Genomic DNA, 26,396 nt, shown 5'->3' with positions numbered 1-26,396 from the left:
ACCACCACCATTTTCCACCACCACCATTTTTAGTAATTTAAACTAAAACCACGAGTAATAAATCGTTCCAGTAGTATATTATAGAATGCTGCATTTTTCCCACTTGAAGAAGTCACCGCACGTGTGGCAAGAAGGGGCCAGAGCTCCCGGACGAGCTACCGCCGTCTTCGCTCTCCGCCCCGAGGGACATGGTGGTGGAGGTCAAGCTCGCGCCGCCCATCGGAAGCAACGGAGACGAAACAGTGCAGCGCCTTGTCCACTCCCACAGGTGGGCCTCGAGTTGACGGGTGGGTCCAACCTAACGAACAGTGCCAGTCTGACGTGGCATACGGCGGAATACATAGTACGTATGCAATGTGTAGAGCCAAGATTGACAACCTCAGGAACTGCATTGATCACATATTTTCATGTACCGGGGCTGTATTAGAGCACTTTGTAACTTCAAGGACCAAGTTGGACGTCGCCAGTGAGCAGAAGGACTATATATGCAACTATCTCTATGTATCTAGATGAACTTTGTTCCCCTCTCTGTTTCCGCTACAACTGGTGTATTTTCGTTTGTATACAAGAAAAAAGAGATCATTCTCAAAAAATAAAAATAAAAAAAAAGAGCAGGGGAGACCACATTACTAAGAATTTCACATGTATCCAAGGCGCAACAGAACATCCATCCTCCTTGTCCATCGATCCACAAAGGCACAAACAGACCGGTGCATAACGCAAGTGAAGGTAATGAAGATGCGCCCACGCGCACAGGGTATAACTGACATGGACGAACAGATTACAACAGTATCATTACATGCTAGCAAACGTTGAAAGGTGGGGATCATCTATTATGGGCAACAACAGCGGTTGGCGCGGCAGTGGGTGCTCCCTGTAGCGCCCGGAATCGGGGCGGCGCCCCTCTTCATCAACGGCGGCGGACTCCGGAGTCGTGTGAGCGACTCGGAGTCTGGATCTCGAGATGGTGACGACCTTCTGTGGCTAGTGGCGGTGTGGGACGCCCCTTCCATCAACAGACCGGGTTCGATATGGCTCGGCAGGTGACACATGAGCCTCTCTCGGAGTTGTCGGACGGTGCCTGTCGTCAGCAGGTGAAGCCACCGGTGGATGTGCTACCGGCGGATGCTACGCACGATGTCTTATACGGAGACGTCAAGTCATGCCTACTACCGGCAGGTGATGCACTGCGGCTCTGGCGGAGGTGTCAAGTTTAGCCTGCTGTTGTTGGATCGAAAGTGGTGCGACAGTAGCGGGAGGCAGGCGGTATGGGACGTCTTTGTCTTCCGTTGTCTCCTCCAGAGGTATCCATCTATCGATGCGTCGGTAGACGGATAAAGGTGGATGGTATAGACAGTTTCAACGACGAGCTTATGCACTCCGATGGAAACACAAGCTCTGATCGTGCTATGTTGTCGTGCGCCTGCGTCGTGTCGTGTCCTTGGTGAAGATGGTGGATTGAAGCTTTGTTTTGGGAATGAGAATTCAAAGTTCAACCTTGTGGTGGACTTGCCATCATCGGCGCACGTGCGGCAATTTCTTCTTGAAGGGGTAGCCTAGGAGTTGTGTATTTTTCGTTTTATGTTGTGTCTTGTATCATAGGGTTAGTGGTTATCTGAAGGAGTTACTGTCACGAGCTATATGGTCTTAGGGTTTATTTTTCACTTTTTTTCCATCGATGGTATATGGCTATATGCATCGTCCGGGAGTTATCCTCCTTTTCAAAAAAAGAATAGGAATGACAAAGCCTACAAGTGCAGCCAGCAAGACGACGGGCAGGAGGCCCAGCCACAGCATCGTCCGCCCGCAGCTGCAGGGGGGCGTTTCGGGCGTATGAATTCCCCGGACGGTACTGAAGAAAGGCAGTCGTTGACTGCCACTTTCCTCTGATTTCTGAGTGGGGAACAAATATGTGCCAAAATGCAACAGAAGACGATTTCCGTTCGTAACAAGGCAGAGACCAGATCAATGATAATCGCACATCGATCTGAAAGCAGGACGGAACCTGAAATTCTGTTATCATCCCCTAACAGAACCTGAAACTCTCTGTTTCGATTTGAAAAAAAGCCTCATTGCCACAAACATGTACTAAAACGGGTAACAGGTGGAAGCAAATGGTACATCAAGCTCACTCACTGACACACGCACGTACAGGCGTGGACACACACAACTGGCGCAGGATGATGAACTATTTCATGCTCAGAAGGACAAAGCCTACAAGTGCCGCCACCAAGACGACGGGCAGGAGGCCCAACCAGAGCATCGTCTTCCCGGTGGCACGTCGTCCGACCACATCGCCTGACACCCAGAAGCCGGCCGACGCCTCGAGGAGCCCGAAGATCACCACGGCGACGAGGATGCCGTAGTACAAGAAGAAGGGCGCTTTGCCGTGGTGGAGAAATATACCTCCGGGCGCCTTGGATATGACGAGGCAGAGCGCCGCGGCTGCTTCGACGACGCCGCAGGAGATGAGAGCAGCCGGCAGCTTCTCCGCGTTGCTACATGCGGCGGAAATCAAGGCGAGCAGGTTCCAGAAGGCGGCCAGGAACCCCATTGTTCGTCTCTTGGGTGGTGGTGTTTGCTGGGGAAATGGGTTTGTGTTTGAGGCTCGGCGATGGCGAAGAATTTATAAGCACAGCCTTTAGACGCGCAAAGTGGCACTGTTATGTCACAGGCAGAGTTGGACGTGACTTTCCGCAGCCCCAAGAACCCAGAGCCGAACCGAACTGAACCAGAGCCGAACCGAACCACACATTTTGGTTTTCCAACCCTTGGGTGAGCTCATGCCATGCTGTAAGGCTTGAATGGATCATGCTTTACTGCTTAAACAAAGTTTCAGAGCATATGGCCTCGTTAACTGCTCAGCTCTAGTAAACAATCTCCGTGACGAAAAGTGGCTGTATTCAACTTAATACTTTGCTGTGTACTAATTTACCATGTGTTTTGGTTGTTTACTCGGTGACACTTTATTACTACCAGCTCATTATTAGTGTAGTACTAGATGAATGACCTTGTTCCCTCTTAGGGCTCATTCGGTTTGGAGGAAATCTAAACGTAGGAATTTGAAGTAGTATAGGAGTTTGATAGGATGTCACTTGCCACCCTAAGGAATTGACTTGCCTTGTTCCTACGCGCAAAATGAGCTTTGAGTGGATGTGTAGTTTCCTCCAAAAGCATAGAAAATGAATAGTATTCCTACGAAATTCCTTTACGGATTTTCTACAAACCGAATGTATATATAGGAAATTTTCCTCTGGAATCCTTGTTCCCATGTTTTTCCTATAAAAATCCTCCAAACCGAATGAGGCCTTAGATTTTCCTTTCGTAATTGCTACTTGTTGGTCGTTTTGCACAAATATCACCGAGACTACCGGACGGAGGGAGTAATTATTAGAAGCGAGGTACTAAACTGTACATTATTTCTGCGGGGGAAGATTTCAGTCTTTTTGTGATGCTACTAGTCTCTTGATAGATTCATCATTCCACGACCCAAACTGATGTGGTTCTTTTACTCAAGAGTCAAGAGGGACTGAGACAACAACCTGGCCGTGTGGGATGCCCGAACCATAACTGAGCCGACTCAAACCAGAACCGATCAAGGGCTTTTTTGGTTTAAGACCCGTGGCCAAGGATGATTGGCAGAAAAGGGTGCCGCATGAGTATGATAGTCAACAATCAACAAGATCGTCACACAAAAAAAAGATCGTCACACAGCATGTGGGGTCGTAATAATAAGCTATGCGGGCATGGGAAAGGTGAGTGAGTGGATGCTGTGGGTCCGCGAGACGACCGTCGCCTTCGTTCTCCGTCACCGAGTCATGCGAAGCCAAGGAACCAGAACCGAACGCTTGGTTTCCGGTTTCGCGACGTGGTTGTGCTTGTGCACAAGATACGGCTGACATGTATTCCTCCGTTCCAAAATAGATGATCCAATTTTATACTAAATTTTGTACAAAATTAATATAAAATTAAGTCATCTATTTTGAAACGGAGGAAGTAATAGTTACTACTTTCGTTTTTTTAGACAGGTACACGTACTAGTAGTGGCGCTTTGCTGACGACACACTTTTTTTTTTGCGCGCGAATAGGACTTGTATAACTCAATCATCAGGATTACAATCAGCGAGACATAAGTTCTCAACATTCTCATAGCCAGAGCATAGCCAAACAACTTTACGACCTCTCTTTTAGTTTATAGGGCCTGCGCGTATCCCTAGGTCATCAGTTTGACCAATCTAATACAAGTCATATATTACAAAACATATATCAATATAAACTTCAAATGTTCTATTTTCATACGGTTTTTGTGTTATATAGTTTATATTAGGGAGATACAATTAGCAACCTAGGTATACGCATAGGACTTGTAAACTGAAACGGAGGTAGTACGATTGGTATGCCTAGCATAACTAGCTAAGAAATGATTAATATAGTTCAGGTCACGCTTTATATGAGAATTGAGAGCAAGTGATCCAACCGTTTATGCAAACACACCTTTGTTTAGGGAACCTTTTGCAGACACACTGGAAATATAGCGTCGTTGGCATGAATGGAACGTTTTGGAGCTCGGCCTTTATGGAGGCCGGATTTTTTGAAAACTTCAAGATTTGAACATTTTAGTTTTGAAAAAATCTAAAACAAATTTGCACAAGTAAACAAAGATGTGAATGTATGTGTTTAAAATTTTAGGTTGAAATACCTTGAAATGTGATCTGTGCAAAAAAAACACAAATTCATTGACTTTGAGGATGAATAGTGCATCTACTAAAGTGGCTTAGATTTTTTTTGTAGCACTCATTTTAACGTTTTTTTTGTCCTGAAAATTTACACACTTGAGCATTATGTCTCTAAGTATATGTATATTTTTTTTGAAACACATAAATTTGAATTTTGATCATTTCAAATTTGGCCTCCCTGGAGGCCGAGCTCCGTTGAGCATTTTGCGAATATTAGTTGTAACTACAGTTGGATAACGGTCTACATATCACAGATGTAATGCCTATATAAAATTATAATGTGAATGATCATAGTAATAAATATAAATATTGTAATTTAATCCCTGCCCAACAGTAATTTGTTCACCACACTTGTATGCTTACGAGAGAGTGAAGTTATGGCCCTCTGGGTCTATTCTCTATGACTGAAAACCTCATCAAAAATAATATTCTTGGTTGTACTGTTTCTTTTAGTTTATCTATCTATTAAGAAGCTTGACAACATTCTTGACGTGTTGGGGACAAGTTTGTGTTGTGTTTTGTGCGCAGGTACTGTGACTTTGTTTGCTGAAAGAACTCATTTTGATTCGATAAACCTTAGTTCTTTACTAAGAAAAATACTTATTGCTAGATTACTTCACCTCGATAGAGGTCCTAAGGTCCTAAGAAAACTACTCACAAGAGAGAGAGAGAGAGAGAGAGAGAGAGAGAGAGAGAGAGAGAGAGAGAGAGAGAGAGAGAGGATGTCATCTAGCTACTGCTATGGATGCTAAGATCCTAAGGAAACTACTCACACATGGTCATGCATGGTAGCAACAAGGTTGATAAAGATGGCACGGTGATGAATTTTCCCTCCATGAGGGTCTCGGAACAGGCCTCTAGGGATCTCCCCGGAATAGGAACTTGCGACAGTGAAACAAATAAAAAATTGGTGCGGAGGGTTTCTCGAATTATGGGATTTATAGGCGAAAGAATCAACATAACGTGGTGCCATGGGGCCCCATATGGCCTCCCCACACGGATGGGGCCTAAGCCGCGCCACCTGGTCACGTGGGGGCCTGGTGTGGCCCCCTGGCCCCTCCCAACACTTTTTGGAATCTTCTTAACTTGGAAAAAATAATTGTAAATCCTCATGGTATTTTGAGCTACACAGATATTGATTTTCTGAAAAGTCTAAGGCTGTGTATGGATTTAACCTGTGCTAGCCCTGCCAATGCTTCGGCACGCCAAAAAATTGGCGAAGCCAACGCCCGCCCACGATTAGCGTCAATATCCACGCAAAAGTGAACCGGAAGGATGCGCGAGACAGGGCACACAAAAAATTTGGCTTCGTTCCAAACAGTTGCCCACGCAGCAATCAACGGCAATAAATTCGCTGGGCAGGTTTTGGCATTGATCAAAGCAGACCCTAAAACATGTAGAAAACAACAATTGACTCTCGCTAGGTTAGTCTAGAAAAATTATAAAAATATACGAAAGTGATATTATAATAGCATGAAGCAACAAAAATTATAAACACGTTTGAGACGTATCACAGGTAGGGATGCAAACGAGTCGAGTTCGAGCGAGTTGGACTTGGCTCAGCTCAACTCATATTAAAATTCGAGCAAGCTCATACTGAGTGAAACTCAAGGCCGAGTTGTAGAACATGACTCGCGCTTAGCTTGTAACGATCTCGAGTCGATCTCGAGCTAGTTTCAAGCTAAATGAGATGATAAAAATTATAAAATCTACAACTATTATTTAAACTAGATAAGGCACAACATGACATAAAAAAGCACTACAAAAATATTATTCCTATCAAAACATTATTCAAAGATCCTTCATTTATTTATATATAAACTATAGTACCAACTAGACAACGTGAAAGTGAAAAAAAGGCTAATTCCAACCGAAGGTACATCCATCTCATCATGCTCGGGAGAGCTCATCTTGGTGGATGAAAGAAAAGAAAAACGATTGCCAGGAATGACATGTTTTCTAACACATGGTTGACCACGTACCATAATAAGCCCTAAAAAATTTCTACACTTAATTAAGCTTCCATGTTTGATGGTAAATAAAATGGACAAAAATCCTATATGACCTATATGGTTATAAATTATCCTATTTCCATTTAATATATGGCATGATCATTTAACATAATGATATTAGGCTGAGCCATCGAGCTAAAATCAAGCGAGCTACGATTGGCTCAAAATCGGCTCGTTTCTTGACCGAGCTACAGAAAGTGTTCATACTCAGCTTGTTTCTTTCCAAGTCGATCTCGAGTCGAGCCAAAAAACGAGTCGATCTCGAACGGCTCACGAGCCTTGAGCTTTTCTTGCAGCCCTAATCACAGGCCGCAAATGCACACATAGGCAGGCAGGCCCCACACACGAAGCTTGTGGCAGCGAAACAGCCTCTCGCTGCCCGGCCTCTCACCTCCATGACCCATGGACGGAGGCCATTAGGGTTGGCTGGGTGGATGGTCACACGCCGAGCCGGGCGCACGCGCGGGCCCGACTAGCGCGAGCGAAGCACTTTGGCTGGGCCCGAAGGATGCTAACAGGGCGACCCGGCTCGCTCGTTGGCCGAGTGGACGGTCACAAGCCGAGTCGGGTGTACGCGCGGGCTCAGCTGGCGTGAGCGAAGCAACCTGGCCAGGGACCGAAGGACGCTGATAGGGCAACCCAGATCTCCCGCCGTGCACGGGCCAGCGCCCGAGACATGGCACGTGGGTGCGATTGAAAGCACCATAGGGAGGTGGCCCGAAGGACCGATCAACCAAATAGATATTGGGAAATGTAGTAGAAAATAAAAAACATTCATCCTACAGATTATACTCCCAAATCACTATGAAGTTGCAAACAAGGTTTGATCGAATCATTACCAACTTCGAGTTGCGGTGGAAGAAGAGTTGGTTAGATCGTTGATGAAGTCCCTAGAACCGTTCACAATTGATGCCTCAAATCGAAGACCGAAAGCACGGTCTTTCTGTGAATTTGTAGTATACAATGAAATTTTTTTATATACTAGGAACTTTTTTACAGTGCACGGTGAACTTTTTATGAACTTTTTTATAATATACATTGAACATTTTTAATACACACACAAACAAATTTCTATAGAAAATTGCTATTTATAATATACGATGATCTTTTTTACTATAGGTTGAACATTTTTCTAATACACACTGAACATTTTTAGAATGCACAATTGAACAGTTTTTCTGAAAAAAAGGCGATGGAGAAAAATAGAAAACCCATAAGAACCAGAAGCCCGGGAAACAACACATAGAAGAAATTTCAAATAGATGTTCAGGAATTTTAAAAACAAAAATAAGAACAGAAAAAAGCAGAAGAGAAGGAAATAAAATAAAAAAGATAAATACAGATATGAAAAACGACCAGAAAATCTACATAGAAGAAAACCCCGTCTGAAAACCGACCAGAAAACAGCTTATCTGGGCCTCGGCTCACGCCTGACTCGCGTATGTCCCACCAGACACCGCGGCACTTAGGCCCATCGAAGCCGGCCCGCACCAGCTTCCATGCGTGAGAGGGTGAGAAGTCCCGCCGCCGCCTGCGCCGGCCAGGCTTCGCCTGGTCGCGCCCCGTGGCGGCGACGGGGGAGGAGAGAAGGCGGGAAGGGGGTTTGCCCGGCTGCGGGGGCGACGCGGGAGGGGAGAGGGAGGGTGGTTGTCTTGTTCCACTTGTCTTTTCAGCTCTTCCTTTCTGTTACATATACTGGACAGCTCCTATATCAGGTGGCTCGCCGCCGCCCGGTTGCCTCACGTTCCGGCCGGCGAGGTTAGCCCAACGCGATGCCAGTGCGTTCCGGGACCGGGACGCTTCAGGGGCGGGCTCAGCCAGGTCTGCGCCCTCCTCCCGTGCATCTACACGCTGCAGCAGGAGCAGCAGCAGCAGGGCGCCGCAGGAGAACCTCCCCCCGCCTCCGGCGAAGCTCCGGGCGGCTATGAGGAAGCGCTGCGGCCAGATCCTTACTGCAGAAGGACGTTTCCGAGGTCGACGATGGCTCTGGCCATCTGAGGCTGGGAATGGTGATGTTCCTACATGTGTTATTCTCGTTTTCAGTTAGTGCATTTGCAAATTGGACTCTCAGTTGTTCTGTTCTGTTTTGTTATTTACAGGAGAGCTGGAATCCTGAGAAGACGAATGTAGTGGTGGCTGAGCGGGTGGATGAGTATGTAGATATTGAGGATGCGACCGCTGACTTACCAATCAGTGGAGGCCGAGAATGGTGCTGAGGATACGACTACGAGTGTCTCAGGTGGTTCTTCATCACTGTCGAAGCGACTGTTTCTTCCTTTCCTTTTGGAGAAACACCGTTTATTCATCATCCAGTGGTACTGTCGAACTCAATATCGTTTATTCCATGAATTAAACTTCCTACAATGCTTCCCAATTGACTTTGTTTACAATGCTTTACTTGGGGACAGAGGGAGTAGTTGACAAGACGAGATGAATAACAAACAGCAAAACATGCCGGTTTACCTGTTACATGATACAGTATATGTTTTGCAGCTTGAGTGCCTGCAGAGACAGCTGGTTCTGCAATGAGCACACCGCACATTTATGAGGGCAAGGTCTGAGGATACATCGCACAAGATTGCCTCAAAAGCAACCCAGCTATATATATGATGCGTGTGTAAAAATACTGCTTAACATGGCCTCGAGTAATCAATTCAAACACATCAATCAATTTTGACATTTAGCTTGCTCGGTGGTAGCAGCCTGCATTCATCAGTTAGCTCCTTGCTGCAATAAATGATTTCCAGTTGTTCCAGCGAAAGTGGGAGGCCTGTGACCGGCAGCCTCGAGATGCCCCTACACCACTTTATCTTCAATCTCTGGAGGGAAGGAAGGTCGGGCAGACACGCAGGAAGGTCTACGAGATCAGAACAAAAGAAAAATCGGAGCTCTTTCAGGGACTTGAGGAGCACAAGCGCTCGCTCTTGCTCATCTGTTAGGCTCCTCACTTTCTTCAAATCAGTAAGCTGTAGGAGTTGCAGGGAGGTGAGGTGCTTGCAGAATGATGTGGTAAGGACGGATGGGTCATCGATCTCAAGCCTTTCCAGCCGGGGGCAGATCCCATAGTCCGGCCTTGAAAAGCTCTCCAGAAATGGTGGCAAGCCAGGGCAGCCTGATAAATCCAAATGCCTGAGTCTGCCAAGGCATTGCAACCCCTCTAGTGCAGTGAGCGATTCACATGATCCAATTGTCAATTCTTCCAGTGCTGTGCAAGAGTGCAACTGTATAGATTGCAAATCTGGGCTCTTCCGTACCACTAAACTTTCAAGGCTGGTGCTATCTGTAGGAAAGCAAGGTTGCAGGGTTTGTTGGGAATGGCTATTGTTGATTTCAAGTTGGCGAAGTGATGTTGGGAGGAGCCATCTTCCGTTGGCCTCATGCACCAAACCAGGGCAGCATGATACTTCCAAATGCGTGAGTCTGCCAAGGAACTGCAAGCCCTCTAGTGCTGTGAGCGACCAACATGATCGAATCTCCAATTTTTCCAGCGCCGTGCATGAATGCAGCTGTATAGTATGCAAATCACGACCCCACTCTATCACTAACCTTTTAAGGCTGGTGCTATCTCTAGGAAAGCAGGGTTGCAGTGTTCCGAGGGAATAATAGTCATTGATGTCAAGTTCTTCAAGTGATGGCGGGAGGAGCCATCTCCCGTTCGCATCGTCATCCCTTCCGTCTTTGTGCACCAAAGGCGAGAGCAGGTCGGGGCAGCCCCGAATAGTTAGCTCCTCAAGGAAGGCAAATCCAGAGAAGCCTCCGCCGCTCCAGCTCCAGTTAATAAATGTTAGATAAGGGCAGGACTCCATGGTTATCTTCTTGAGAGAGGAGGCGAGCTTTAATGGAATGTAAAAGCCTTCCTTTCTTGCTGACCATGCATCATCTGGATCTCCTGTTGACGAGTCCTTCGTCAGTGCTTCTAGTGAATTTAAATCCAATTCCTCTAAATTCGGCGCATGTTGCAACATCAGAGATAGCTGCTTCCCTGCTATTCCACATGACTCAATAGTGAGACTTCCAAGTGAAGGGAAGGCTGTCATATCTTCAAGGGTAGGCTGCGTCACATCTGAAGAGAAAAGTATTTCGCACTCTTTTATTTCCAAACTCCTTAAAGAGATGAGATGGCTAAAACCTTGGAACGAAAAAGACCTCAGGTTTGTCGGACCAAATATGACCATTGATTTGAGATTTCCAAGATTACGGAACGCCAAAAAACTTTCATCCAGTATCCTCAACTGATCAGAATATTCATACATATCCTCAACATAATCAATACATAAATCTCCGCTGGAAGATCCCTCCATATCTGGAAGCATTAAAACTCCACTGATGAGTAACTCAGAACAGATTGTTGAAGGCGGAAGGGGCTTCAACACTCCCAATTGAGGGCAATCACACATAATTAATTTTCTAAGAGAAGGCAACCATGACCTCTGCTTGATTTCCAATTTATTATTGTTCTCAAATAGATCAAACTCCTTCAGTGCTTGACAATCCTTGATCTGCAGTTCTCTTAAGCTAGAGCTCATACCCCCCACAGAAGAGCATGAACATCTCTCCAACCTTGGCATTTCAACTAAAACAAGCTCCTGGAGTGAAGGTACCAATACTTCTATTACTTCCCACATTCTTCCCAATTTCAAGTTTGTAAGCAATGGAAGACTTTCCAAAGAAGGAAGTATTTTCCATCCTCCACAATTATGAAGATGAAGTGTCTGCAAGGAGGTAACTGAGATATTCTTGGCAAGCCAAGTTGGTGAAGTAGTACCATTATACCCAGATATGTGTAGATGCTTTAAATCCATATGTGGTTCAAGACCCTCAATCACTTCTCTTGCCATGTTTACAGAAGATCTAGATCTAGTGTCACTGACAGACTCGTTCTCTGAAAACGTATCATTCCAGGACAAATGAAGCTCCTCTAAGTATTCTTTGTTTCTTAGTGCTGCCTCATAAGCCTCCTCCCGGGTTTTAACACTGTCAAGTTGAGACACTCCAAGTTGAACAAGCTCGTTCATGGATTTGAGTTGTGTAATCTCAAAGTCGCTAGAAATTCGAACCTCAAAATCATGTAGCTCCTGGATAGATGTCATGTTACCAATGCTAGCAATGGAAGAATGTACTCTCTTGTGTGCAACAAGATGTCGCAGGCTAACAAGATTATGCAAGCCATTGGGTAGAGAAGTATCCCTGTTTGAGCCAACATCTAATACTTGAAGAAGAAAAAAAGTACTGAGAACTTGTGGCACAATCCCGTCTAAATCAAGTTTTAGATAACGAAGATGCAAAGGATTTGCCAAACTGCACAGGAAGGAATTAAAATCACTGGATGCTGCAGGTACTTGAAACAGATAAGTGGATGCCGGAGATACTCGCAGCAGGCGTAAATTTTGGGCCTTTTGAAATATATCTTGGAACAACTGTACAAAGAAATAGTCAAAGTTCCCAAGTACAACCAGTGTTCTCAATTTGGTAACTGATGTAACTGAATTTCTCAGATTTTCTTCAAACTTCTCATTGCGAGGAATGTTCCCATGCAGATCTCTGTTGTATGCAGAACCAATTACTATTGACAAATAGTGTACAGTTGGCAAGATTTTCTTACACTGCAGACCATCTATCGTCGCATATTCAGTCGCTGAAACCATCCTCGCAAAATCATGCATGAGATCACACATAGAATACCAAATCTGACCGCGTAGAGAGAATTCTTTTTCCTCATCCAATTCTTGCTGTTCTTCAATTTGCTGAAAGAATCCCAGGTTTACCAAATGATTCAGATATTTCAATCCTATCTCCTCCAATCTCTTATTTTGGGTGCAATTCACAAACCCCTGAGAAATCCACATATATACCAAATCCTTACCAAGAAACCTATATTTGTCAGGAAATATAGAACAATACAAGAAACATTGTTGTAAACGGTATGTCAACTCATCATAACTAAGCTTCAAAGCAGGCATGATGCCTCCACTAAGTCCTAATGATTTCCAATTTTCTTCCTTGAGAATTTTACTCCAATGATCAACGGTAAGTTGGTTCCTTAATAGTGCCCCTGTAGTCACTGCTGCTAACGGGTTTCCCTTTAACTTTTCTGCTATTTTCCGTCCAATAGTGCTAAGATGTCCAAGACATTCATAATTTCCATCAAAAAAAGCACATGATTTGAATAATAACCAGAAGTCATCATTTTCCATAGTAGCTAACTTAATTGGCACCACAGTTCCAATCATTTTTGCAACGGACATTTTTCTAGTTGTCACAAGAATCACATTGCCATTGGCACTATGAGGCTTAAAGGGAGCCAATAGTTGTTTCCATCGGGCATCTTCCTTGTCATCCCAGACATCATCTAAAATAAGTAAAACCCTCTTTGTTTTGATATGACTTCTCAAGATCTCCTGAAGCTTCACAAAGGAGCCTATTCCTTCTTAACTGTCTTGAGAAACAAAGCTCAGCATATCCCTTGTGAGCCTCATTTCATCAAAGTTGCGAGACACCCAAACCCATATCCTTTGTTCAAATTGCCTTTCGACTTCTGGATCGTTGTACACAAGTTGAGTGAGAGTTGTCTTTCCAATACCTGCAATGCCTACAATAGGCACAACAATTACTTTGTCAGATCTGCCTTCTGTCATCATCAATTTCATGATGTGTTCCTTTTCTTTGACTCTTCCATACACATTCCTTGGAACAAGACTTGATATTCTGAGGTGCTGATCTGATGTTATACTCTGGTGATGATCTGAACTTGAAGTAGAGTCGGATCCATGTAGCTTGAGAATTTCAGTCATTTCCTCTTGGATGTATTGCAACTGACTAGCTATTTTTCGTATCCTGCTGGATAATTCGGCCATGTCCCAAGGGGTGACTGTGTTAGCCACATCGATTTGTATGGACTCATCCATTCTTCCTTTTCTGGTGGACCAGTCACCAATTAGAATTGGCGTCACATCCGCATTAGCATCACCCATGCTACAATAAAAATAATAATTGTGTGAATTGACTATCAGAACCCTAATGAGACTCTTTTTTTTTTGCGGAAAACCACAATGAGACTCTTAACTTAATGACTTCTACTGTCGGAGTAAATAGCCATGGGTAGCCTAGCCGGCTTCCCCAGGCCCTTCTGAAAAAATTACAAGCCCGTCCGGCTCTCAAGAATCCAAGACACGGGGCCGCCTTCCCCTTGCCGGCTGTCACCTAGGCCGGCTTTCGGAAGGAGGCCCGACTTTGGCCCTCATGAAGAAAGCTATGGGAGGGCCGAAATCACGAATTCGGCCGCGAGAGGGCCGACTCCAAGAAGCCGGCTCCCATAAAGAGGTCAAGACCGTACCCTCAAAGTTTGCATCTACCTGACGGCGATGAGACGGGACGTGGCTACAGCAAAGCCTGCCGCCCCCAAATCCCGGAGCACGGCCGGCACAGTACGCCGTACGGGCGACCGTGACCTGCCCGGCGCAACACTGTTGCCATGTCGACCCTGACGCCATCCACGACGGACCACCAGCGCGGCCCATGGGCGGTGGGTCCCTTTGGGCAGAGAGACACCCGAAGGCGGCCACACCTCCCCTAGTCGGCCCAAGAGAGAGCCGGCTCCCCGCAGCCGGCTTGCCATCTTCCTCGAAGGAGACGCCCCATTAAGGAGACAAGACACGGTGAGGCTACAGTGATCGCCCGCCAGGCGGCGGCACTGTAGCCACGCTTACCACGACCAAGCCCGCATCATCAGAATAGGGCGACAGTAACCAGCCGCCGACCAGGCCCTGACTAGTGGGGCCTGCCAGTCGACCAAGGAGCCGGCTGCCGGCGGGACCCACCAGTCGGCGGGCCCAGTGGCCGGTGCAGAAGCCAGCAAGCATAGTCACAGACGGCTGGGCCCCGCGCCCGGCCGGATTACCATTGTACCCCCGGGGGGTAGGCCTATATAAACCCCCCGGCGCACCCATGCAAAGGGTTCGACCCCTAACTAGTTTTTAGACACCATACGGGGAGAAGAAGCAAGCTAGCCGTGCCCTTCTTCCTCCTTCCACTCGAACAGCTCAAGGAGCATTGTGTAGCTACTTGTCCATCTAGTGATCATGCGGAGACCCCGCAGAGCAGCAGTAGGGGTGTTATCTCCACGGAGAGCCCCGAAGCTGGGTAATATCCGCCGGCGTGCATGTCTTCGCCTCATCCTGTTTCCAGGCACCGGCGATGTCTTACTGGCTCCCACAATGATAAGCCACCCGTTGGCATATGTCGCACCTACCACCCGACATTTGGCGCCCACCTTGGGGCCAGGTGCACCGTCGTCCGGAGACCTGTTCTGGACGGGAACCCTCTTCCTCCCCAGCGAGCGTAGCCAGCCCGGCACGCCCGGTGGCGCTTGCCACGACGCACTGCAAGGCGTCACCAGCATCTGCGCGGTGAGCAGCCTCGCCGATCTCCCCGACGAAACCCGCATCTCCGACGAGCTCGCCTCTGACGCGGGCACCGATCACCTCGCCTGCCTCCTCAGCCAGCTCCATGTCTCCAGCGAGCCCGCTGCGGATTTAGAGTCGGTTGGCTCCACCGACCCCATGCCTGTCGACTCCGACACGGCCTCCTTCGACACCTTCCCCACCAACGTCGCGATTTACAACGACCCGCTTCCTCGGATCGACGGCTGCGATACTGTCACCACCGAGGTGATGGTTATCGGCCACGGCGGCCCGGCCGACGAGAGCACCCACGACGCCCTGCACGCGGCGGCCCACGACTTATCCGTCCCCCTCCTGGCTGATGCCGACGACGAAGCACTGGAGGCACGCCGCCTTGCCCTCCTCGCGGAGGGTCGGAGGCTGGCTTCCGTGAGACGCCTCACCGAGGCTTACCAGCGCGAAGCTGACCGCGCTGCCTTCGGCACGCCGGCTCCGGCCGGGCCCAGCCGGGCCGGCGTCGTCAAGCAACGCGGCGCCGTCATCGCCGACACGCTGGGAGTTGACCGCCCGGTCTACGCCACTCCGCTCGAGAACCTGCGCGCCGCCCAGGCGGCCGTGGACGAGTTGGACGGCTTGGAGGCCAAAGAACTCCCCCACATGACCCGGCGCATCCAGCAGCTGATTGACATGGCCGCGCAGCGGCACGAGGCCGACGCCCGCGCGGGAAGCCCTCCCCCGCGCCGAGATCACGGTGCGACGTCCCGGACGCCGACTACGAGCAACACTCGCGCGCGGCGCGAGGGAGAACCGGCGGCTAGCCGAAGCCGGACCCGAATCTCCATCGAGCGAGACGCGGACGGCCATCCCCGAGCCATGGAATGGCGGGGCAACCCGCCTCCGCCTCGACCCCGTGGAGAGAGACATCCCACCCCGCCGCCAGTGGCGCACCCGACTCTCAGCGACCGACTAGGTCGCCGCGAAGGAGTCGGCGAGAACGACGCCCGCCATCGGATCGACCACCTAGCGCGATCCCTGGCGCTAGAAGAGGAAGACGATGTCGGCCCGCCTTGTCTCGGCCCCCGCATCCGCGACGAGCCTTTCCCCAAGGGGTTCTCGCTTCCAAGAGACACGCCCAAGTACAACGGCTCCGTGAAGCCAGAAGACTGGCTGATCGACTACTCCACGGCGGTCAGCATAGCCAACGGCAACCGGCGCGTTGCCGTGAAGTACGTGCCCCTTATGCTGCAAGGCACGGCGCGGACCTGGCTCAACAGCCTCAAGCCCCTCAGCATCAACAGCTGGCTAGATTTCACTGAAGCTTTCGTCCGCAACTTCACCAGCACCTACAAGCGGGCACCCAAGCCCAGGCAGCTCTCCCTGTGCGTACAGGGCCCAGCCGAGTCCACTCACGACTACCTCACGCGTTGGGCCGAGCTCCGCAATTCTTGCGAAGGGGTGCACGAGGTGCAAGCCATCGAATACTTCACTGCGGGGTGCCGAGAAGGTACCCTCCTCAAGCACAAGCTCCTCTGCGACGAGCCGACTACCCTCGACGAGCTTCTGGACATAGCCGACAAATATGCCACCGCCGACTCTTCGATGAAGACCGAGCTCCGGGTAGACGCGTCCGGAAAGTACTCAACCCGGCGCCCAAGACGCCGGCAGGGGATTCCGGCCGACGCCCACACCCGAACTATCGCAAGCGCAAGGGCCCTGCGCCGCCTCCCGACAGTCGGCAGGTGGCCACGGTCGAAGACACGCCGCCTGAAGGGCGGCCCGTGCCCAAGAAGCCCAAGGGCGGCCGGCCGGCTTGGCAGCCGGCTTTCTCCTACGAGCAAACTCTCGACGCCCCATGCAAATTCCATAGCGGCGCGAAGCCGTCCAACCACACAACCCGGAAGTGCCATTGGCTCACCCGAATCTCCAAGGGCGAGGGGCTTGCGCCGCCTCCGCCTGCCGGCCCGCCGCCTCCAGCTCCGCCGCCTCCGGCCGCTCGGCCCACAGTCGGGGCCGTGCACGACGAGTTCCCCGACGAGCAAGCAACTTACATCGTCTTTACAAGCCAGCTCGAAGACCGGCGCGGCAAACGCCGAGAGCACCAGGAAGTCAGCGTGGTCGCTGCCAACCCCGCCGGACACATGCATTGGTCAGAGAAACCCATCAGCTGGAGCCGGGCCGACCACCCAGAGGTGATGCTGTCTCCGGGCTCTTATGCTTTGGTCCTGGAAGCCACCCTCGCGACGGACAGACGCGCTGCCCGCTTCTCCCGCATGCTGATAGACGGCGGGAGCAGCATCAACATCCTGTACCGCGACACCCTGGAGAAGCTAAATGTCAAGACGAAGCAGCTCGTGCCAACCCGGACAGTGTTTCATGGCATCGTACCCGGCTTGTCCTACGCCCCCATTGGCAAGATCAAGATCGATGTACTCTTTGGGGACAAGGATCATTTCCGCCGGGAAGCGATCTGGTTTGAAGTGGTGGACCTGGAGAGCCCCTACCATGCGTTGCTGGGCCGACCCGCCTTGGCCAAGTTCATGGCGGTGCCCCACTATGCATACCTCAAGATGAAGATACCGAGCACCAAAGGCGTCATCACCGTAGCCGGCGATTACAAGAAGTCCTTCGAGTGCGCTGCAGCCAGCAGCCGGCTGGCCGAGTCTCTTGTGATCGCTAAAGAGAAGAAGATGTTGGACCGGGTCGTGGCCATGGCCAGCAAGCAGCCCAACCAGTCCCCCGATTCCAAGGAGTATGATGCCCAAGGATCTTTCCAGCCGGCCAGGGAAACCAAGAAGATACCCCTTGACCCCGAGCACCCCGAGAGGTTTGCCGTCATCGGGGCAAGCCTGAACAGCAAATAGGAAGGCGAGCTCGCCGATTTCCTCCGTGAGAATCGGGACATCTTTGCATGGTCCCCCAAGGACATGCCGGGTGTTCCGAAGGATTTCGCCGAGCACAAACTACACGTCCGAGAAGACGCAAAGCCGGTCAAGCAGCCGCTCCGCCGACTATCAGAGGAAAAGAGAAGGATTGTAGGGGAGGAGATAGCCCGGCTTCTGGCAGCTGGCTTTATTATGGAGGTCTTCTTTCCAGAGTGGCTTGCCAACCCGGTCCTCGTACTGAAGAAGAACAACAAGTGGTGCATGTGCATAGACTACACAAGCCTCAACAAGGCCTGTCCTAAAGATCCCTTCGCCCTGCCAAGGATTGACCAAGTGATAGACTCCACGGCCGGATGCGAGCTATTGAGTTTCTTGGATGCTTACTCAGGATATCACCAGATAAAGCTAGATCCGGCCGACCGCTTGAAGACCGCCTTCATCACGCCATTTGGAGCCTTCTGCTACCTGACTATGACATTCGGCTTGAGAAATGCTGGTGCCACTTTTCAGCGTTGCATGCAGAAGTGCCTCCTCAAGCAACTCGGCAGAAACGCTCACGTCTATGTGGACGACATTGTGGTGAAGACGGAGAAGCGCGACACCTTGCTGGAAGACCTCAAAGAAATATTTGAGAACCTGCGCCGTTTCCAAATCAAGCTCAACCCCGAGAAATGCGTGTTCGGAGTGCCAGCCGGCCAGCTCCTAGGCTTCCTGGTCTCCGAACGCGGCATCGAATGCAACCCAGTAAAGATCAAGGCCATCGAGAGGATGGCGATCCCCACCAAGCTGCGAGAAATCCAGAAGTTCACCGGATGCTTGGCCTCCTTGAACCGCTTCATCAGCCGGCTTGGAGAGAAAGCTCTCCCCCTCTACCGTCTCATGAAGAAGAGCACTCACTTCGAGTGGAACGACCAGGCCGACCAGGCTTTTCACGAGCTGAAGAAGATGCTTGCCACGCCGCCTGTCCTGGCGGCGCCGACTGAGAAAGAGCCCATGCTCCTTTACATCGCCGCAACCAGCCGGGTGGTCAGCACCGTCATCGTAGTCCAACGCCCGAAAGAAGGCCGAGCTCAGCCGGTCCAGAGGCCGGTGTATTATTTGAGCGAGGTGCTGTACGCCTCAAAGCAGAACTACCCGCACTACCAGAAGATGTGCTACGGCGTGTACTTCACTGCCAAGAAGCTGAAGCCCTACTTTCAAGAGCATCCCATCACGGTCGTATGCACCGCCCCGCTGGCCGAGATCATAGGCAGCCGGGATGCATCCGGCCGGGTGGCGAAATGGGCCATCGAGTTGGCCCCTTACACGATATTCTACCAGCCCCGCACCGCCATCAAATCCCAAGCACTGGCCGACTTCCTCGTCGACTGGGCCGAGACCCAGTACCTGCCGCCGGCCCCCGACTCCACCCATTGGCGCATGCACTTTGACGGGTCCAAGATGCGCACCGGCTTGGGGGCCGGCGTCGTCCTTACCTCTCCCAAAGGCGACAAGCTCAGATACACACTGCAGATCCACTTCGCCGCCTCCAACAACGTAGCCGAGTACGAGGCACTCATACACGGGCTCCGGCTTGCCAAGGAACTCGGCATCCGCCGGATCCTATGTTATGGCGACTCGGACTTGGTGGTTCAGCAATCATCCGGCGACTGGGACGCCAAGGACGCAAATATGGCAAGCTACCGTTTCCTGGTTCAGCAACTCAGTGGATACTTTGAAGGATGCGAGTTCCTCCACGTGCCGCGAGCCGACAACGAGCCAGCCGATGCCCTGGCTCGAATAGGCTCCACTCGGCAAGCAATACCAACCGGCGTCGCTCTACAACGCCTCCTCAAGCCGTCCATCAAGCCGTCTCCAGAATCCGACTCCATCTTCGTGCCGCCTGACCTCGACACGGCCGGGTCCGGCTCGAAGAACCAAGCAGGCGACCCCGGGACTTTAGTAGTCGGCCCGGGGACCGCACCAACACAACAGTCGGCGGCCGACTCCAGCATTTCATCACCCAACCCGCCCACCCTGGTGGCAGTCGCCACATTGGCAGTAGGAGAAGTCGCTGCTCCGTCATGGGCTCAGTCCATCCTCAACTTCCTAGTAAACCAAGATCTGCCGGCTGACGAAACAGAGGCGAGACAAGTCCAACATCGAGTCGGAGCATACACGATCGTCAGCAGAGAACTCGTCAAGTGCAGTGTCACTGGAGTCCTCCAGCGGTGCGTCGAGCAAGAGAAGGGCATTGCAATCCTCAGAGACATTCACCAAGGAGAATGCGGCCACCATGCGGCTTCAAGATCACTCGTCGCCAAAGCTTTCCGCCACGATTTTTTCTGGCCGACTGCTTTGGATGACGCCAAAGAATTAGTCAAATATTGCAAAGGCTGCCAACTGTTCAGCTCCAAGCAACACATGCCGGCTTCGGCACTCAAGACCATTCCCCTCACCTGGCCCTTCGCCGTTTGGGGACTGGACATGGTGGGCCCATTCAAGACGGCGCGCGGAGGCATGACACATTTGCTCGTCGCCATGGACAAATTCACCAAGTGGATCGACGCAAAGCCGATCAAGAAGCTGAATGGGCCGACTGCGGTGACATTCATCGCAGACATAACAACTCGGTACGGCGTGCCACACAGCATCATCACCGACAATGGCACGAATTTTGCCAAAGGAGCCTTGGCACGATTCTGCGCGGCGCAAGGTATCCGGCTGGACCTAGCGTCCGTCGCCCACCCACAGTCAAACGGCCAGGTCGAGCGAGCCAACGGCCTCATCCTCTCCGGCATCAAACCCCGCCTGGTCGTACCACTGGAGCGCTCAGCCGGCTGTTGGCTCGATGAGCTGCCGGCTGTCCTCTGGAGTCTACGCACTACCCCGAACAAGTCAACTGGCTTCACTCCTTTCTTCCTCGTGTACGGTGCGGAGACGATCATCCCAACTGACATCGAGTTCGACTCGCCCCGAGTAACCATGTACACGGAGGCGGAGGCCAAGGAAGCACGAGAAGACGGCGTCGACCTGCTGGAAGAAGGCCGGCTGTTAACCCTCAGCCGGTCTGCCATCTACCAGCAGGGTTTGCGCCGCTACCACAGTCGGAAGGTCAAGCCAAGATCCTTCCAAGAGGGCGACCTTGTGCTCCGACTGATCCAGCGAACAGCAGGCCAGCACAAGCTCGCGGCCCCTTGGGAGGGCCCCTTCGTCATCAACAGAGCTCTAGGCAACGACTCCTACTACCTAATCGACGTGCAGAAGCCCAAGGCACGCAAGAGAGACGACTCCGACAAGGAGTCGGAACGACCATGGAACGCCAACCTCCTTCGAAGATTTTACAGTTGAAATGCAGTATGTATCACGCTAACTTTTGTATTAAGTACGAGACAAATAGGCCCCCCGAGGAGGGCTCGGGGACTGCCATCTTTTATCTATGAATGAAAAGTATCATGAGTATGATCTTGTCTTTTCATTTATTCATTCCGTCCGGCACCGGGTTCGACAAGTTGGCCCGGGGACTGGCTGACTGGAGTTATGTTAGAAGTCCTACCCGTGGTCAGACAATTAGTGTGCCGACACCCAGGCTTAGCTCTTGCCAAAGTCGCAGTTCGAAGAAGCCGGCTGTTCGGCTAGCAAGAGTCAAAAGCAGGAAAGGATGCGCACACGAAAAACGACTAGGGACCAACGGACTAATATAACAAAAGCCGGCTTGCCGCCTACCGCCGACCGACTACCAGAGTAGCCGGCCGGCCGGTTTCCATTCACCTCACTTCAATCCAAGAAAGCTCGAGTACTTGCCTCCCCAAAAAGGGAAGGCGGCAAAGGAAAAAAGCCCAAGGATAAAAAGTGTACTCGAATGGAAACCAAATATGCACATAATAATATTTACATAAAAGACCTCCAAGAGGCCAGCATCCAACATAGTTTGATACACCCCCAGTGGGTGGAACTGCGAAAGCTTAAAGATTGTTCAAAAGACAGCAAGCAGGAAAAAATAAGGATGGCAGGTCAAGCTGGCGGAGCGGCTGACGAGCCGGGCTGGTCGGTGGAGACGGTTGTGCCGGCTGAAGGAGCGGCCGGCTGGCGAACCTCGGCTTGATCACCGCCTCCTGCTGAGGGCGCGCTTCCACGCGCCTCGTTGCTGGAGGCACGGTCAGCTTGAGGCCGGCCGGTTGTTCCACTAGCCGGCTCGACGTCTTCACCGCCCTCTTCCTCGTCATCTTCGCCCTCGTCGCTGGAGGCGATTTCCTCGGCCGAGTCCTCGCCCACCGCCGGGTTCAGACCGAACCACTCCTCCGACTGGGCAACGCCATTATAATTGATTTCAGGTGCGAAGACACTGATGTCGGTACACTCGGCGATTGTCGAGGCACGCTGGGCGATGGCCGGCCGCACTTCCTCCAGCTCCGCGTCGGCCTCCAGTCGCCAAGTGCGCAGCTGGTCCAGGTTCAGCCCTGGGTACCATGCGCGAACGAACTCCAACGCTCGCCCGGCTCCAAGACGGGCCGCCGACGCCTTCCAAGCTTCAAAACGGCCGACTGCGACTTCCAGCCAGTCGGCGGTCCGGCTTGGGGTGCGGGGGATCGCCTCACCGGGCCAGAGGGCGGCCAGCACCTGCGCCCCGGCACGTTGAAGCCGGCGGAGCATCCGGTGAGCCGGCTGCAGCCGCGCTTGAACGACCAAGAGCTGCTCCTCCAGCGTCCGATTTGCGTCCGACGCAATGATGACTCCCGCCTGACGGCGGGCCTCGTGATGAGCCTCGATGGTTTGGACGGCAAGGGCGGAGTAGCCGGGAAAGTAATCTGCACAAGAAAATGGGCAGCAGCACAAGTTAGGCCAAGACCCCAGGCGGCCAGGGGGCAGGAGAGGGGCGAGGAAGGCGGCTTACCATCAATCAAATCCTCGATGCGGCCAAAACCTTCATCCAGTGCATGACGAGTCTCCGCCCAGCTCACCGCCTCGGTCTCAAACTCTGCCTTCAGGGCGGCCTCGCTGTCCTGCGCCTTCTGCAGGGCCGCCTTGTGGCTCTCCTCCTGGTCGGCCAGCTTCTTGTCCAGGCGGTCGCGCTCCTGGACCAAGGAGGCGTACTCAGCGTCCCTGCTGCGAAGGGCGGTCTGCGCCTCGCCGAGCTCCCTCCTCAAGTCGGCGTTGGCCCCTGCAAGAACAAAAGACAAAGAGAATAAACCAATAAGGGAAAGGTCGTCAAGGAAGATCTGACCCGACTGCTCAAAAGTCGGCCCGAATCTCGAGGACTACACCCAGTGGGTGCGCTGACGCGCCCCCACAGGAAACAGATAAGAGCGAGTGCTTATTTCGGCTGTTGGCTAGGTCGTCGGTTTTCCGACCCAACTCCTGAGCCTGGGAGTTGAAGGCGGCAGCGCGAGAGTTATGATAGTCCTGGAAATTCAGACAGGAAGCAAAGATAAGGTGGTCGTCAAGAAAGATCCGACCCGACTGACCCATCAGTCGGCCCGAATCTCGGGGACTACACCCAGTGGGTGCGCTGGCACGCCCCCACGGAAGAAATCAAGAGACTAGAGCGGTCGAGAATGAAAAACTTACCCGGATGACGGCCCGCGTCAATAGGAACTCCTGGGTATACTGCTGCAGAAGGGCGGCCTGAGCTTGAAGCCGGCTCCGGACTTCATGGGCCGCCACATTCAGCTCGCCCGTCCCCCCGCTGGGAGTCCACCCGGACGTGGCGGAGCTGGCCGCCTCCAAGGCCTCCACCGACTGGCCGGCGCCCGCAGCTTGGCGCGGCTCCGGCGGAGCGGCGCTTCCCCCTGTGCGCTGATGCGTCACCGGCTGTACCTCGAGACCGGCTCCGACCTCCTCTGGCGCCGCCGACGACTGGCCGCCTTGGCCCGTTCCGGTTGGCGCTGCCGCCGGCGTCCTCCTCGCGAAGACCTCGAAGAGCTCCTCCCTTTGCACCAACGGCGGGTCTTGGACGATCTCCTCCGCCAGGGGCAATGGGGTGTTCGGGGCCACGGTTCGGAGGGGGATGGCAAGCAGCGGAGGCTGGTTGCACGAGCCTTCCGCCTCCGCCTCCGCGGTCGCCCGCTCCGCCTGGGCCTTGGCTGCCGCGTCGGCCCGCTCCTTAGCCGCCCGAGCGGCCTCCCGCTCCGCCGCCTCCCTCTCTTCCCGCGCCTCACGAGCATTCCGCTCTGTGGCTTCCATGAGGTCGGCGCGGGGATCCACGCGGCGGGGGCCTGAAGACCCTCCAATCGGCCCGACCACGGAGCCGCCTGGGCCCCGCTCAAGGGAAAGCGGCGCCCTGTTCAACAAACGGAGAAAGGTCTGAAAGAATGTTCGAGCAGAAGAAAACGATAAAAACATGCATACAAGCAATTGATGACTTACGCCGAGACCGCCTGAGGCTGCTTCACCGCCTTCCGGAAGCGGGCCGCCTTCGCGGCCGCCTCTTCTCGTTTTGTCGCTGCGGCGGAGGCTTTGGACTTCTTCGGCCGAATGCCGAAGAGGGGCAACGCGGCCCGACGCTTCTGTGTGCCGCCGCCAGCAGCCGGCGCGGCGGACGAGCCCGCGCTTTGGCGGTCGGCCGCCGGCTGACGACGCGGGACCTCTTCGGCTTCGGCGTCATCCGGCCAGTCTTCGAAGCTGGCGGAGAGCCCTGTGCCTCCGAGCTCGGCGTTGTCCCCTACGACGGCGTCTTCCATGGCGGCCGCCCCCAAGTCCGGGTCGTCAACATCGTCCACCGTGCGGTCGGGGGCGTACTGACGTTCAATCCCTGCCGCCCCGGCCGGCGGCGGAAGAAGGGGGTTCTGCAAAAAGGAACCGACTGATCAGAAGCCGGAAGTCGTGAAGCCGGCTGATAACAAAAAGAAGATAGAAAGAGAAGCTTACCATGGGCGAAGGATTGGCGCGAGAATACGGCGCCTTGCCGTATTGCCAGTCCCCGGCGAGCTTGCAGGCGATGTAGTTGACCATGAGCGCCACCTCCGCATGCGGCATTTCCCATGTGCTCAGCCGGCTTGGGTCGAAGCGGCCGCTCATCTGACACATCATATGGGGCCGGCTTTGGAGAGGAAGAATCCGGCGTCCACGAAGGCGGCCACCAAGTCGGTCCCGCGCAGGCCTTCCGACTGGATCATCACCCGGAGCCGGGAGACGGCGGCGTTCCCGGCCGGGGACAGGGACCTGGCCCGGAAGCTCCATGACGGCTGCCTCCAGCAGGCGGGCCGGCTACGTAAGCCGGCAGGTTGACGTGGTCTCCTTGTGGGGCGACGTTCTTCACGTAGAAGTACGACCTCTGCCAGACCTTCACCGACTGGATTAGGGGGATGGACGGGAACGGATTGTTCTCGACTGACCTCCTCATGGCGATGTAGGCCCCGCAGGGGGCGGGCACGCCTGCGACGATGGTGCCGAGTTTGGTCTGGAAGAACTTTCCCCAGAGCTCCAGCGTGGGGAGCACCCCCAAGAAGCCTTCGCAGAGGGAGATGAAGGCCGACAGCAGCATCACCGTGTTGGGCATGAGGTGATGCGGCTGGAGGTTGTAGAACTCGAGGAAGGAGCGCAGAAATCCGCTCGTTGGAAGGCCGAAGCCGCGCAGGTAGTGCGAGCGGAAGACGACCCGCTCGCCCTCCTCCGGCGCCGGCGAGATCTCCGTCTCCGGCGCCAGGCGGACCTGCACGAGGTTGGCGCCGGGCAGGCGCCGAGTATGGCGAAGGAACTCCACATGGTCTTCATGGACGTTGGAGCCGTCCCACGAGCTTGACAACGCCATGGGAGCAGGACGATGAGGGGGTGCTGCGATGGGAAGCTGCGACGGCAGCAAGAGGAAGAAGAAGGAAGACGAGGAGGGACGGAGTGGGGGAGAGCGAGCGAACCTGTGCCTCTCCCCCTCCTCCCCCTACTTGTAGGCTCGCGTGGCGGAGCCGAGGAGGCGCGGCGTGGGGGAACATGGGGATCGATCGTGCCCACTCCCCCCACGTCCCGCGTTTATTACGCCCTAATGGCGAATTAAAAGTCGCCACAGGAAGGCGAGCAGTCCCCCTGGGCCGCAGAGGATCAGCGCTCGGGCCGAGGCCAAGGAGTGGCGAGCCCGGGCCTGTGGCGGCATCCCGTCGCGCGCGTGCGTTGGCAGGTTTCTGCCGCCACGTGGCCCACGGGAGGGCCCGCGGTCAGCACGCAAGTCAACCACCATCCCGTCTACAAGACACAGGAGCTCTCTGAAGTCGGCCTACACCAGCAAAGCCGGCTCCCCAGGGTAAGAAGCTGACCAAGCTTCTCGTCCCTCTGCCCGCCTCGAAGCTTGACCAGCTTCGAGGACTACTGTCGGAGTAAATAGCCATGGGTAGCCTAGCCGGCTTCCCCAGGCCCTTCTGAAAAAATTACAAGCCCGTCCGGCTCTCAAGAATCCAA

The 26,396-nt window shown here is 52.9% G+C and overlaps 1 pseudogene; it reads right to left on the bottom strand.

Moving 5' to 3' along the window:
- Positions 1–9,172: 9,172 nt before the first annotated feature.
- LOC119358165 lies at positions 9,173–24,983 on the bottom strand (annotated as a pseudogene).
- Positions 24,984–26,396: the final 1,413 nt, after the last annotated feature.

This window comes from Triticum dicoccoides, chromosome 2A (genome assembly GCF_002162155.2).
Source record: "Triticum dicoccoides isolate Atlit2015 ecotype Zavitan chromosome 2A, WEW_v2.0, whole genome shotgun sequence".
Lineage (NCBI taxonomy): Eukaryota > Viridiplantae > Streptophyta > Magnoliopsida > Poales > Poaceae > Triticum > Triticum dicoccoides.
The sequence above is the reverse complement of the archived record's forward strand: the minus strand, read 5'-3'. Positions and strand labels throughout refer to the sequence as shown.